The 14,042-nt window shown below is 45.1% G+C and overlaps 1 long non-coding RNA gene across 1 annotated transcript in view; it reads right to left on the bottom strand.

Moving 5' to 3' along the window:
- Positions 1 to 14,042, bottom strand: part of LOC138467096 (uncharacterized) — a 73,345-nt gene that overhangs the window by 36,098 nt on the left and 23,205 nt on the right. Inside the window, exon 2 of the long non-coding RNA XR_011268030.1 lies at positions 12,650 to 12,799. This is a non-coding gene — a long non-coding RNA (uncharacterized lncRNA). The remainder of the gene's footprint in view (positions 1 to 12,649; positions 12,800 to 14,042) is intronic.

Here is a 14,042-nt window from a genome sequence, read left to right as displayed (position 1 = left end):
TGGCCTAACTTGGCTCCAAATACCAACTGCAGGCTTTTACAAGTGCAGGAAATACAAGGCCTGCCAATATGCCAGAGACATCTTAAATTATGAACACCCCATTTTGGCCAGGAATGTCTCTATAAGATCACAAATCACTTGTGACACTGAGTATGTGGTTTACGTGCTCGTCTGTCCCTGTGACAAGTGGCATGTTGGGAGCACCATAGGAAGATTGAAGTTGCGCATGCTCCAGCATATCCGGGCCATTAAACATGTTGACTTCCATCAGGCAGAGCCGGTGACTGCAGGCCCCCAGACAAAGGTATTTGAGCCCTCCGTGGGCCGTGTGTTGTTTTTCTGCCCATTCTTGGGCTGCTGACATTGTTTTTCCCCTCGTGTGTTCTCCCCAGCCCCCCTCTCTCCCCTTCCGTGTTTCTCCTTGGTCCCCTCCCTCCCTCCCGCCTCCAATCCTCCCAGCTCCCCCCTGATTGGCTGCTGGCCCGTGTCTCCTCCTCCTCTTATTGGTGCTACCAGGGCAGCCCCTGCCCGGCAGCCCCAGCGGCTAAGGGCCCCCTTAGGCAAAGGGCGGCTCCCTCCTTTGCGGCTCCCGGTGTGTCTGCAGGTGTCCGCTGGGGACGCCAGGTCCATTCCACCGCTTCATCTTGTGAGCTCCACCTGCTCCCTCGGCCCACCCCACCCCTACCTGTTCACTTCCTCGCAGTGCGGCTACACTTCTTTGTGTTCTGAATTTGTGGTAAACTAGGGTTTTTTCTCTCTCTGCAGGATTTTCAAACTTAGGTGGCCTCTCCACTGTGTACCTGATACGCTTACTATGTTCTGAATTTGTGGTAAACTAACGCCTGCCGCTCTCTTCCTGTCCGCTTGCGCTTGTCCTGTCTTCCCCCACCCACTCCCTCCTATTCTATGGTGCTCTCTAACTCACCAATCTTTTCTAACTGCTTCTCCATTGACTATCCTGCTCTCCTCACTAAATCTGGTAGGAAAAAGTTTAAAAAGGACATCCTGGTCTCCAACCCAGGCCTCCCTATCGCTGACACCTACACTAGTGCCTCCTCCAAGGAAACTCTCACTGACATCCTCTTTTTCGTGCCTTCTCCTGACCTATGGACCCTTCATATGATCTCTGTGCTCTCTCCTTTCTCCTCTTCTCCCATTAATGGTGGCACCCGTTGGGATGTCCTCTTGGCTTCCTTCCACTCCTCTAAGGCCATCATTAATGTCTATGCTAATGGGACCGTCTTGGTCCAAGGCCCTCAGGCCAACCTTCACCTCTTCGATAGACGCTTCCCACGCCTCATCAACTTCCTTTCCTCTCCTGCTGTGCCCCCTCCTCTGTCCTCGACTAACTTGCCTCTTCCCTCCCTCCCCACCCCCTCTCGTGCTCCTTCTTCACCTCCGCAGGGCGTACCTCTGATCTGTACCCCTCCCCGGAAATCCTTCAAAGATGGCAAACTTCTGCACATTGCCACTCTTAACTCTCGCTCTGCCGTCAAACATTCCTCTGATATCTGCCGCCTTCTTGAGGAACTTGACCTTGACGTACTCGGTCTCACTGAGACATGGTTCACGGCCAGCTCTGTCACCAGCTTTGACACACTCCTACCCGACGGTTACAAGATCCTCTCTGTGCCCAGGCCCAACCGTGCGGGGGGAGGTGTGGCCCTTATCTTCCCTGAGTGGATTCCTGCCACTGTTACTCCCATGCAGACCTACTCCTCTTTTGAATGTCTTGTCTGCCGACTCTCTCTCTCTCTCCTAGCCATTCCCTTACCGTGGCAACTATCTATCGGCCACCTGGTCAAATTTCCTCCTTCCTCTCCGAGTGGGCTGACCTCTCCTCCTCACTCCTGTCCTCAACCACTCAACTCCTCTTTCTTGGAGACTTCAACATCCACCTGGATGCCTCCTGTCCCCCCTCTGGACTCTTTGGCAACCTCTGCGACTCTCTCTCACTCTCTATTCTCCCGTCTGGGCCGACTCATTCTGCAGGGCACACTTTTGATGCCCTGATCTCCTCTGACCTTCCCCTCTCTGTCCCTCTCTCCACTCCTCTCTCCTGGAGTGATCACTTTCTCCTCTCCTCCCACCTCACCCTCCCTACCCCACAGGCAAAGCCACCCCCATCACTGCCACCTTCCTTCTCGGTCATCCGACCCATGAAGCGCGTGTCAGTTGAGGCTTTCGCTGCCACCTTCTTGCCCCCTCCTCCCCCTTCAGCTAACTCCCACCCTGACACAGCCCTCTCCACCCTCCACTCTGCTATATCTGATACTCTTGATATCCTTGCCCCTGTCATGAGAATCCGCCTGAAGCCCAAAGCCAAATGTAATTCCTGGTATGACTCGGATCTCGTCACCCTTAAACACAAGTGCAGGGTGGCAGAGAGGAAATGGCGTGCTTCATGTTCATCCTCTGACAAACTGGCCTGTCGCCTGCTCCAAAGGCAATACCGGCTCTCCGTTCTCACCAAGAAGAGAGCCCTTATCCAAGCCCGCATCTCTGCGGCATCTAACAATTCGGCCGAACTCTTTAAAATCTGCAAGGAGCTGGCCAACCCTGCTGCAGTCTCTACCTCTCCTGTCCCCTCCCAGGCCCTCTGCACGGCACTGGCCTCTCACTTCATTTAAAAAACTCAGGACATCCTGTCCTCACTCTCCTCCTATAACCTCCCCCCCTCTATTCCCTGCCCTTCCTCTGGCTCTTCTGCAGCCACCCCTCCTCTCTCCTTCTCTTCCTTTCCCCTTTTTTCTGCTGACGAGGTTTCAAGACAAGTCCGATCTATGAAAGTCTCGTCAAAACAGGTCCACCCCTGTTCCTCCAAAACTATCAAGGACCACATTGACTCCTTGGCTCCTGCCCTTGCTGACTTCTGCAATCACTCCTTCGCCTCTGGAGTCTTCCCATCCCCTCTCAAGCACTCCCTTGTGCACCCCCTTCTTAAGAAACCCTCTTCCGACCCTTCCTGCCCAGCTAACTATCGCCCAATCTCTATCACTCCCTTCCTGGGCAAGCTCCTGGAGAAACTGGCCATCTCCCAGCTTAATCTCCATGCTGAATGTGTTGGTAGTCTTCATGACCATCAGTCTGGCTTCAGAGCTGCCAGAAGCACGGAAACTGCTCTCCTGAACATCCGTGAGGACCTGCTCTCGAACCTTGACTCTAACATTCCATGTGTTCTCATTTTGCTTGATCTCTCTTCTGCCTTTGATACTGTCAACCATACCATCCTGCTCAACCGTCTCCGTGATAACCTCGGTATCACTGGTCAGGCTCTGACGTGGCTGACCTCTTTCCTCTCAAATCGACCATCCCAGGTCCAACTGGGGTCTTTCCTCTCTGACATCTTCTTCTCTACCTGTGGTGTCCCCCAGGGATCTAACCTCTCTCCCTGGCTGTTCAACCAGTATCTGGCACTTCTCGCCCACCACATCGCCGCTCTCTGCCCCTACTTTCAGTGCTATGCGGATGATACCCAACTCATTTTCAGGCTACCCTCGGCCTCCTCTTCTCCTTCCCTCATCTCTGACTGTCTTTCTGCTATCCAGGAATGGTGTGCCGCCAACGACCTCTGCCTTAATGCCAGTAAGACTGCGATTCTACTCATCGGCACTCCCACTCCCTCCTTCCCTGCTGCTCTCTGGCCGGCCTCTCTGGGCCCTCTTCCTGCTCCTACATGCAAGGCAAAAAACCTTGGGGTCATCTTCGACTCCACACTCTCCTTCTCTCCTCACATATCCGACGTATCTAAGAAGTCACACTACCAGCTACACCTCCTCAGAGGTATCCTTCCTTTCCTCTCCTTCCCCCAGAAGCTCACTGTCTCTAGAGCCCTGGTTCTTTCTAAGCTGGACTACTGTAACAGCCTCTATCTTAATCTGCCCGCCTCTACTCTCCGCCCTTTGCAACTCATCCAGAACAGGACTGCAAGACTTGTCCTTGGCCTCAAGCCCAGGGACCGTATCTCTCCAGGACTGAAATCACTACACTGGCTCCCAGTGACTGCGAGGATCAAGTTCAAAACCCTCTGCATTGTCCACAACGCCGTCTGGGGCCTTGGGCCAAAATACCTTCAACTCTCTCTTCCTAAATATCTTCCTTCTCGAGCTCTTCGCTCATCCGCCTCCAACTCCCTCAGGGTCAGCCGCTTCTCCAAACAACGAGTTGGGGGCAGATCTCTTTCCACTGCAGGGGCCTCCCTCTGGAACAGCCTTCCTACCTCCCTGAAACTTGAGGAGAACCACCCCCGGTTCCGGAAGCACCTCAAAACCTTCCTCTTTGCCTCCGCTTTCTCTCCCCCTCTCCCTTGCTAATATTACTGAAACTGCACTGAATCTGCAAATGGGCCATTCACCGTTCTCAGCCCAGCCACTCTCTCCTGCACTGCCTCCACGTCAACCCCTGCACTACGGGACTGTGTCTGTATCCATACAGCCCCCCTTCCCAGCACTTGTCTGCACTTACCTCGCACTTGCCACCAGCTGGCCCTTGTTATTTATCCTGTATGCTGTATGCTAATAACCCTGTACTGCACTTTCCCCTCTCCCTTTCCCCCATGCACTTTTCCCTTCCCCTCTACCCTTGCACTTGCGCGATCTGAATGACACCTGGCCTAGTAAGATCGTTGTCTGTCTCCCCTTGTTCCCCCCCTGCCTCGTCGCACCTTGAAACACTTGTGTATAGGCGCGTTACAAATGCCTTATCATATCATATCATATCATATCATATCATGTTGATCCAATGTACCCTATATCTGTGCTTTTTAAACAAGTACATGACGGATAGTTAGATGGCTTTACATTTTTTGGCATACACACACTTGCCAAACACCCAAGGGGTGGTAATAGGGAACTGGCACTTAGACAATTGGAAACTAAATGCATCCTGGATCTAGAAACCGAAAAACCAAGAGGTCACAATTTAGATGAAGAACTCTACACCTTTTTAGGCACTTGGTATTGGTGGATAAGATCATTATTATGATCATTTTTGTAATGTAGATGTTCTTTAATCTTAGGAGATGCACTTTTAATGTCTGGCATTCCTCATCTATATCTTGGTTACATCAAGGAAATATTGTTTACAGCATTGTCTAATGTAAGGTCTCACATATGAATTTTCCATCTTACACTGTATGAGGTCACTGTTGTATTGATGTATTAGCCGTTTTCTCAACTTTCCCTTCTCTCCTTTTTGTCTTTCAGAGGCTTACTTTCTATTTGCCTTTGGTTGTAAAGGGTTCTTAAGGTTTGTTGGTTTGTTTGTCCTTGCATTGTTTATGTGCAGGGGACACCTTTTGGTCCACATCTCAGGTTGGTTATTTGTGATTACCTTATATTGATATTCTTGCAGTACCCCTGACATATTCTTGGACATTATTAAGTATAGCCATTTAGAATTTGAGATATTTTTCTCTCGTATTTTATTTTCTAATCGTGTTCTACTAGGAGTGTTTAAAGGTTAAGTACATTGGGATATTTACAACAGTCTCTCGCCTCTTTAATGATTACTCCATTAGACTCTTTAACATTGGCAGGCTTTTTGTATGAACTACACACTAACACTATGCCAGAGTATTGTTTACTTTACCTCCTGCTATTTTCTTCAGGACCGGACACTAAGCACTTTACTGTAAGGATGATATATGCATGTGAGATTCTAGTAGACTAGAGATTTTATTGTAAGACCACATTACCTGATATTTTATTCTTTGCAGTATTGTTTCTTGAGTTTGCATCAAATTAATACAGTTGATAATTTGTTTGCTGATTTGCACAAGTCGAAATGTTTACCATTGTAGTTTACAGGCAAGGACTTTACTTGGAAATACTGAACTGGTTATACAATATTCCAGTCAGATGCTGCTTTGCTTATTTGCACAAGTCAGTTTGTTTACTATGAAGTTATTCACCGGCACTATGCACTTTATTTACTGATGCAATTTCAGGTCCTTGGAAACTTCATCACAAGCGAGGCCAGCAACTTTGCCATGTGTATATGAATAAAGGCCATGCTTATGTGAAGTAATTGTGCTAGAAGCATTAGCGGGTGGTACTTGGGCAGCGTTACATTTGCACACATATTTTTAAACACATAGAGATATATTACAGTGTTGGTGCAAATGTCATACACAGACTGTTAACGCATGTTAAATATAAAGCAGTAACTCACCGTGAGAAACCTTTTGCATCGAGTGTATATTTTTCCATCTGAAGATATTATTCAACTTTCCCATACTCTCCGGGTAAATGCGAATTGTGACAAATGCAATGTAATGCGATTTGAATATCTTAACAGATTTTAGCAACTATGCTAGTTATTGCACAATATAAAGATGTCTGCCTCTTTGTATTCTAATAAGCACTTAGCTTTAGACGGAGACACTCTGGAGTCAAGAACATAGAGACTGTTAAGTTATTTAAAGTCACCTTTACTATGTTTACACTCCTAACGTGATCAAGCGGTGTGTGCACCACGAAACACGTTGTTTCTTTGTCTTTTTCCTTGTCATGCTGACTAACTAAAAAATAAAAGGGATTAGTTAGTCTGGACCTGCTTCGTTGTTTCTCCCTCTCCGGATCAGGTTTTTTGTTTTCTTTCTATATATATATATATATATATATATATATATATATATATATATATATATATATATATATACTGCCTGAGACTTTTGGATAAGTGTACTAAATAATTAAGAATTGAAATATTGACAACATGAACAATGTTTTGTACATACTGATATTTCGTTGTCTCCAGCCTGCTTAAAGTTGCCCATTGATCCAATTTGCTGTGCAAATAAAGCAAAGGCTCACCATTTATAGTCAACTGCACATTATCTTCAAAATACTGTTCAAGCATGTCCTCTGTTGTCCTTCCTAATACAGACATGTGTTCTGTTTGTTGTGTCTTGAACCAACATGTAGCTAAACATTTCCTATTTTATTTTATGCCTTTTATTGAAGTAGAGAAGATCCCATTTCAGAAAACAAATACAGACTTAAGCTTGTTCTGCTTTGCTCACTGGTGACATATGGGGACATTTGAGAAGATAGTGGTTTTTGCTGCCCTGTGAGTGTGATCGCTGTGATGGGAGTGGTGCTGCTGCTACTGAGACTGCTTTGCTTTGAGGTCAGGTGGAGGTAGGAGGCATTTCAAAGTTCCTTCCCTGCAAAGTTGCAAGTAAGACTTTTTCTTCACGTCTACCACCATTTGATCCAGGATCCATGTCTTTGGTTTTTGAATCACCATCTAAAAGTGTCAGAAATGCAAATAATCAAGATCTGTAGAATGGGGTTACACTTGTGGCATGCCTCAATTCCTTGAAGCCAACCATGTCTGTGTTTATTCTGACATTTGTTTATAAGTGCTAGAGTGTGTACATGGCCAGGCATATTGGCAGTGTTATCATTGCTAACAACCTGTACAGCATATTCAAAGTACCAGAGAGGTTGGATGAGCTGTTTAACAAGAGTGTTTTGCTTAGTGAAAAGCATGTTTGACAATGTTTCACTTTTTGTGTTGCGGCACATATTCCTTGATAGGTTTGTGCTCTTCACAGAAGTGAAATCCTCCTGTCTGTGGCCAAGCTGGGGAAGGTCATTCATGGTTTGTTATCTTCTCAGCATCTCAGACGCTGCATCATATAAAAAGCCATTGATCTCCAAACCCCTTTCTATCTTCACTACAAACTGAAACCCATTAACCACACAAACACCATACAATACAACCTACATCCCCTATGCATTCTACTCATCAAACTAAGGTTCACACAAAAACAAGCATTCATCCAATGGGCACTCGCACCAGGAATGCCCGAACACTTCACATCCACGATGCACCCTCTAGCATCCCTTTAAAAAAGCCTCAAAACACATCTCTTTCCCCACACATAATCAAGTTAGTCCACCTCCCTACCATCCGCTGTCAATGCCAAACTTGCTATAATGTCTTTAACATTTTGTAGTTTCTTTGTGACCTCTGCCCTTTTAAACTTTTGAACTATGACACGTACTCCGAGACCCCTTGGGTTCGGTGAGTGCTGGACAGAAATTCACATAAAAGTATCCCAATTTGCATTAATAGGCTGTTGACTGTCTGCTGGTCCAAAGGTCCATTGTCACATGCATGTGTTTATTTATTAAAGCATGAACAACGCACAAGTGTGTCTCAGTTCTATACATAATAACATAAAAATGAATGGTGTTGATGTCATAATCCACTGGTTCATTTACGAGTTTCACTAAAATTAAATGGCCCTCATTACGACCCTGGCGGAAATCGTGGTGCAATATGCACCATGGAGCACGGCGGAAAGCTGCCAATACCGCCATGGGGGTTGGCGGATTTACCGCCCCATTCCGACCTTGGCGGGGCGGTAAATCCCCAATCCCCATTTTACCCTTCCCCATTCCCATTTTTGCCCCATAGGGTATAATGGGAGTGGGGAAGGCGTTAATTACGCCACCGTAAAATACGGTGGCGTAATTAACAACAAGGTCCCGTAGCGCCATGGATTTCTCCGCCCGGAAAAACCAGGCGGAAAACGGCTCCATGGCGCTACGGGAACTCGTAGTAGGGCGGAAGGGTCCGCCGCGAATACCGCTGACGTAAACCCACTCCGCCAGGGTCGTAATGAGGCCCAATGTGTTTTGTGAACATAAGGCACTACCACTGTGAACAAAATATGTGTTACTGGGCACTTGATTTCTTGAACAAACAACTTGGGGAAAATGTGTGGAATCTTTTGATGTTCATCAAAAACCAAGCAGGAGTTCAACTGCCAACATTTTGGACAGCTTCCATTTTAAAAACACACAAAGGGATGTTCTATGTATTAGTCTGTAGACTTCTGAAAAGAGTGTGGATACTGCTATTTTCTGGAGGCTGTGAAAGTGTTCAGCTTGTAGGAGTGTCTATGACCATGAATGATCATAAGTGAGAGCTCAGTGTCACCTGGAGGGAGCAGGGGTTATTGGCTTGAAAACTCTGATCACGTTTGAATATGAATATGAATAAATATGCATTTTGACAGCTCTTGCACCATCATCATCCCCTTTGACAGCTGTATGAACCGTTCCTTGAGTACCAACAGATCATCCATGTTTTCTTTTTTCGCGGTGAGCATGCAATTCCCTGTGATGATTGTTTCACAAAAGACTCTGCACTTTCACAGTGCTACAATCTGCCGTCAGCTTCCCAAGAAGCACAGCCTTTTTGCAGAGAATCCCAGGCTGGTAATGTGGCAGTAACAGGGCTTCCTATTTTAGGCATGGTGCTGACTGTTTCAGAAGACACAGAATAGAACCGGGCCTTAAGGGTTGTAATGCTGCTGTCTGTTGCTGTTACTTTTAAGCCAGTTGTACTTGTACGACTTGCCATAATGTGATTTAATATTTTATTGTAGTTGGACACCACACCATTGAGTCCCTCAGAAGCTGTATACTTTGTGGTTGTATTTTTTACTCACTCACAATTTTGCTGACATGTCATCTGCTAAGAATAGCACATTGTTCCCATCATTCAAGTGTATTGTTGATTCTTGTGTCAACTTTTTATAAGGGTCTCCAAGAGTCCACTTAAGGTGAATGGCACCAGTACCTAAAAGGGGTGATAGTGAGGAATCCCTGCCCCTGGCATTTTCATCACTTTCACCACCATGCTCACATAGCTGGTCGACCTATATAATACTACTCTCAAATCAGCACTAGACACCACTGCACAGTTCAAACCAAGAACAGCCAAACCTATCTCCCATTCCAATAAGTGGTTCACACTGGAACTAAAAACCCTCAGGAATTCAAAGAGGGCAGCGTAACCCACCTAGCGTACAACCCCCACAACACACAACAAAACCATGTTCACATCAGCAACCTATATAGCAGCCATCTTATCCACAAAAAAGAAGCTTACAACAATAGAATCCATAACGCCAAATCAAGCACTAAAGAGCAAGTATCCTAAAGGAGCTTGAATCCCCTGCACCTCCTTACCAGGACTGCATTAAGGATGCAGCCTTGTGCATAAAAATACAGCTAGCACTAGCTGACAAAATCTCCCTACTACAAAGTAAAATTGCGTCCAAAAAATCTAGCCTTTCAAGCTGCCATTGCACTAAACCAATGCCAGAGAAATGTTAGCCACACTGGAAGACATCATATACGGTCTGAAACCATATAACTGTCAAGGCGATATATGCCCAGCCTCCATTATTAAGGAAGGCGCCAAAGAGCTAACACCTTTCATCACCACATTGATAAACTCCTCCTTCAACCCCAACAGTGGGTTATGCCCCTACTGAAAAAACCCAACCTTGACCCAAGCATCCCAAAAAACTATAGGCCCATCACCACCGTCCCCATCCTGCTAAGAATTCTAGACCGAGTGGCCTACCTGCAAATACAGAAACATCTATTTATTTTATTTATTAGCATTTATAGAGCGTGCAACAGCCCTTAGGCATCGTGGCGCTTGTTACAGAGGCGATACATGCTGGCTACAAAAATACAAGACAGAGAATTTAAAGTTAAATAGGTTACGTGTTCCTTTTGCAATTCACAGCGTAAGCATAAACATAGCTTAGTTATAGTGCAGGACGTAGATGGGCTGAGGGAGGTGGCAACGTGGCATGGGGGCCATGCGAGGTCTAGTTGAACAAGTTTTGAGAGTTATGTGAAAGGTGGAGAGCGAAGGTTCAGCTCTGAGGGCATTGGGTAGTGCGTTCCAAAGTTTGGGAGCAATATGTGGGAAGCTAATGCCTCCTGCTTTCATTCTTTTGATGAGAGGGATGCAGAGTTGATTGGCTTGGGGACTTCTTTTTGGGTGTGTGGCAAGGTCTCTGGTAATAGTATCTGCCAAGTAAGATGGAGCAGTGAGATAATGCACTAGTGCATCAGGGTGAGTATCTTGAAGTTGATCCTATCTTTGACTGGGAGCCAATAGGCTGCACGTCTAGCTTGGGTGATGTGGTCCCTTTTAGGGGTGCTGAGGGCGTTGTTTTGCACTGTTTGTAGTTTGTGGAGGTTAGGAGTAGAGGTGCCTGCAAGGTGGGCGTTTCAATAGTCTGGTTTCGCTCCTATTGTTGCTCAGGCTATGGAAAGGCAGTTTTGGGTGGTTATCTAGAGGATAACAACCTCCTAGGCCTCAGACAATCCGGCTTCAGGCCAAGGCAAGAAAATGCAACAGCCCTCCTTGGTCTGAAGATCCAAATGGATGAGGCGAAGGACAAAGGAAAGCTAGCGATCCTGCTGCTCCTAGACTTGTCCGCGGCATTCTACCTTGTTGACCACCAAATTCTAGCCAGGCACCTCACTACAGAAGCAGCTTTCTATGCCAAGGCCTCAGCCTGGATCAACTCCTTCCTCTCTAATAGGACCACTAGGGTCTTCTCTCCATCAGCCTCTGCTTACCCGAGCTCCATTCTTTGTGGAGTCCCCCAAGGCTCATGCATGTCACCCACGCTCTATAATATTTTCACAAAGCGCCTCTTTGATCGCCTGGACCATTTGGGTGTCATCTACACCAACTATGCAGATGACACCCAAGTCCTCATCCCCCTCACAGGGTGCCATGAACAAGATACTAAACTCCTGAATGACATCTATCTAGAAACCCAGGCCTAGATGGCTAACAACACCAATGTCTTAATGACGATAAAACCGAGCTCCTGACTGTTGGCACGCAGGCACATCTAAACAAGCTTGACTATTGGTACACTAGCTTCAACATTGACTACAATCCAATCAAGGTCTCAAAGGAAATAAAAACATTGGGGGTCTACCTCGACGCCACACTGTCCCTCAAGAAACAAGTTAGCTTGATAGCTTCCTCTACAGCCTATACTAATAAACTAATCTACAGCTGTAAAGCCTACCTTTCCACCATCAGTTGCCTAACTTTAGCCAGAGCACTCGCAGTGTCCAAAATAGACTACTGCAACACACTCTTTCTAGGCTCCTCAGAACTTAACTTAAATAGACTTCAGGTCTTGCAAAACAACTCATTAAGAGCAGCAATTAGTTTATCTAGATCAAGTCACATATCGACTCTCAGGCGCAATGCCAACTGGCTAACAGTTCGCAACAGGATCACCCTCCGCACCTTAGTAATCATACACAAGTGACTTGCGAATACAGCACCCAAATATCTCTCCAACAAAATCGGTCCACACCAGTCAGCCCGCACCACCCGAACAGCCCTATCTCACCTCCTTAGCGTACACAGGTTCAGCCTAAAAACGGCTGGAGGAGCAAGCTTCCCAGTCTAAGCAGCCAAACGATGGAACTCCTTACCCATTGCCTTCAGACAAGAGCCCTCCCTCCTGGCATTCAAATCCGGAATCAAGGACTGGCTGAACGGCAAGCCTCTCCAATAACCACACCTGCAAATGCCAAATCACCACTTTCTTTCCTCATTTGATTGCACTTCTGCCCAGACTCTGTTATAATTGTTGTTGCATGCCTCCACACCTTCTGTAACCACAGGCGCTGTTAACTTCAATTGTACTGCCATTAATGCTAATGCATGTATAACACACGTCTTTTTGATATTCATGTATGTAAACCACAAGTCTTTTCCAGAACCCAGTTACCTCAGGGTTCGGTGCGCGATATAAATAATAAACAAATACAAATACATCTCATGAAATTACCTTGTCTGTAACCAAAGCTTGACCTTGATTCTTTTTCAAGTCCTTGTTCCACCTCCTGTCACACCTAAGATTAGCTCAAGAACTACACAGCCAGTCGAAAGGATCACCTTCGGCTCATAGGTGTTGATAATTGGCATATTGCAGCCAAAACTAAAGACAAGAGAATTATGTTTATTTTTGTGAATCTTTCATGACACATATTGAAAGGTATGTGTGACTAACCATACAACACTTTAGATTAGTAATTGGCACACAAGTTGTCATATTACCCACTGGGACTAAGAATTAACTATTTAAAAGAAATTGGAATAATTCAATAATTTGGAGTAAACCTTATCTTTTGAGAATATCCAAAAACACGCAATACATATCTTGAAATATTTGAAAGGTACCTTTTATGGTGAATTATACATTCATACTGATGTATAGAAACGTGCCCACCATAGGAGCATATGATGGAACAAACAGAACGTTAAGTCATTAAATACAAGACCATAAACATGTTTTAGCATGAGAAAGGACCGGTTAGTGTGCTCTCCCCTGCGGCACCATGCCCCCATGGATATACTAATTTAAATTGAAAAATTGTGTCAAACTAATGATTTTCTTATTTATCTGTCACTTTCTATCTCTTTATATTATATGTAAGCCCATGAATATAGCTTCATTCTTTTGTTTGAACATTGTAATTATAATTTGATGACTCTTTATTGTCTTATTTTGTTCACTTATTATTTCCAATTAACCCACAGAATATTCACCCTGAGTTTTAAATCCTGAATAGTATTGTAATAATAGATGCAATAATGCAATATTTAATAGATGACTCACAAAAAACATTCATTCAAGAAACTAAAAATGTACAAAACAATTAATACTAATGCATTGATGTCTATAATTTTCAGTTGGCATTAATCGCAATTGAGAGTATCAGTAAGTAAGCATATCACAAACAAAATAGCCAGATAAGGATCAGGGAGAATTGCCCATTATTGATCTCTGACTGCAGCATTACAAATAATATTTGTTGATGAAATAGCCTCAGTGCAGCCAACCACCAATTTATTCATCCCAATATTATCCCATAGTATTCCAAAAGTATTTATAGTTCATTTTCATATTGAGGGTAGCTCACTTTTCCATTAAATGTAAATGTATGTCTTCAAGGGGAATGAAAATTCAAATACCTCACCCCTAGCCTTCACTGTATGCCAGTCTTCTGTTAATACTGGCAACATGTTGTCAGTTCTTCCCTTCGCGGGTGTTCAGAAAGCAACAATGTTTCAGAGAAGAAAGCATTCCCATCTCCTATTATAATCACTTTGCTAGGGGCTAAACACCCTCTGTGGAGAAGTCACATGTCTTTGTTGTAAGATTTCAAATTTTCCAGCAC

Source organism: Ambystoma mexicanum, chromosome 4q, assembly GCF_040938575.1.
Source record: "Ambystoma mexicanum isolate Mex_15411 chromosome 4q, UKY_AmexF1_1, whole genome shotgun sequence".
Classification (NCBI taxonomy): Eukaryota; Metazoa; Chordata; class Amphibia; order Caudata; family Ambystomatidae; genus Ambystoma; species Ambystoma mexicanum.
This window is presented reverse-complemented; position numbering and strand designations above follow the sequence as displayed.